A 2,402-nucleotide genomic window follows, 5' to 3' on the forward strand; every position below is an offset into this window, starting at 1 on the left:
TTTTAAAATAATGATTTATGTTGAATACATAATATATCACACATTATTTGAGTAAATCGTTCTTTAACAGGTAATAGATTAAAGCATTTGATACCACTCCTAAAGCTTCAGTGGCAATGTTAGGTTTGATGCTGACAAAATAACAAAGAGTTCTATACCTCTAGATGAAAAAATAATTTTAAACTTTATTAGAGAACTCGCCACTCTCTATTACATTACCCTGGCCAAATCCATGCATGTGAAATACAGGTCTGATGCCTGTAATTATTTGAATAATAATATCTTCCCTAAGTGTTTTATTTCTCATATTCCTAGATTTTTTTTTTTTTACCATAATCGTATTTTAGTGACTATGAGCATCAAAATAGCAACAAAACTGCTCAGAACATAAAACAATTTGGGGGAATACTAGAAAGAGCTTCCTGCTTAATTACACTTTCTGCAAATAAATTATTTTCTGCAGATAGCAAAACATTTGTTAAACAAAGTATTATTAGGTCAATTTGTGTCCAGAAATGGGCAGAGTTAAAGACTCAAGATCAGGAAATGGTTAAAAAATGGCTAAGAGATGAGGATATCCTGACTGCTGTAAGTAGCGATGCCATTGAGACAGTTTTGTCAGACAAGAAAAGTCAAGTTGCTCTAAGACAAAGATGAGCCTGGTCAGGAGGTTCAGGAATTTTGATAATTTGTGCCAAAGACCCTCCTTCTGCTGAGGAAAAGTGGAGAGTTCCTATTTTATTTCATAATGAGATCCTTCTTCCATGATTATTCCTCATTTGTTGGAACTATTTGAAACCAGAAGCTACATCAAGCCTACTTTTTTGTTATATTTTGTAGCTAACAAAATTATAAAATTTTAAAGAGGCATGAACTACACATAGTTACTCATCATTTGTCTTCTAGGAAGTAGAATCTTTTGGCATCTTTTAAATTGCTTCACTAATGCCTATTCTAATAGTTACTGTACAAGTCATGTTGATATTTATGGAGATGGAGAAATTAGAAAGAAGGACAATTAATATATTCACCTTACAAGATATTTGAAGGATATATCAGGACAGCAAAAAAAGCATATGATATAATATAAATATTCAAATCAGTAGGGCATGATGACATCTCACTGAGGCCATTAGTAAAATATAAACTCTCATTTGAAAATCCGCCATCATTTTGAGATAGTCCTGAGAACAGAGTTCCTCTCTGAGAACTGAAAAACTAAAAATGATAATACTATCCTGAAAAAAGGCAAAGTAGACCTTTGATCATTTTAACTATTTAGATTAATATTAGTATTTAAGGAATTTACTAATCTAATTTTCAAGTAATTGACTAGAAGATAATGAGAATATCAGATGATAGTAAGATGATACTGATAAAGTCTTTTTAAAGAAGCATATCATGTCGGATTAATTTAAGTATGTTCCATAACAAAGTGACAAGCTACACTGACAAGAGAAGCATGAAGGATGCATATGATATAGATTAATTTTAGTGAAGCTTTTGTTTCCAGATTAAAATTCTCATGGAAAATAAAGGCTTTTGGATAGACCATCACATTCAAGGGAGAGTTATTAAGAGTACATTGTCAATTAAAATGGTCCAAATGAGCAGTACATTTTAATAATGATTTCTAACATTTTCTATCCAATGTTTTAATTATAGACCTATGCAAAAGGGTACTTAACAACTAGACTTGCATTTTATAATGAATTAGGTGAATATGCTGATACTCTGGATATTGAATAGGTGGAAACAATCCCAAAATTTTCAACTTATATTATGCAATTTATTTTTAACTGTAGCAGGCTTATTATTTTCAATTCATTTTATATTCTTTCAATCTTCATCAAGTGTGCTTTGCATAGAGTAAAAATATAAAGAAAGTGATTTTTAGTGATACATGAGAAATGTGCTTTTTAAAAAAAAAGCAAAGCAAAAATTTTGTTATGGTTCTAAACTTGAGACTAATGAGGAAAAACATAGTTGAAAATAACAAAACCAACATTATCACCTACTGCATATAAACATGTTTCTTAATATATAACCAGTGAATAACTCGCAATAGTATTGCCTTTCATGACAGTTATAAAGGCTCCAGCCTAGATCTACTGAAGCATGGATTTGATTTGAGTACCATATATCTGCATTTTAATATGTGTGTCCAGGTAAAAATTGTGTACATTAAATTTGAGAATGACTATCATGAAGGCATACTAGGCAATTATCTGGGTATACATATAACTAAATTTATTATGTAGGAGTTACACATGATTATCATCATGTCTTCCTCATCATTTTACTTTTCCATTAAAGATTAATAAAGTGATAAACATTCCCTTAAATTATGTACCCAATACACTAGGTTTTTATATAAGTTGTTTTCTTGAACCACTATACTA

Source organism: Pteropus vampyrus, unplaced genomic scaffold (assembly GCF_000151845.1).
Source record: "Pteropus vampyrus isolate Shadow unplaced genomic scaffold, Pvam_2.0 Scaffold63, whole genome shotgun sequence".
Taxonomy (NCBI): domain Eukaryota; kingdom Metazoa; phylum Chordata; class Mammalia; order Chiroptera; family Pteropodidae; genus Pteropus; species Pteropus vampyrus.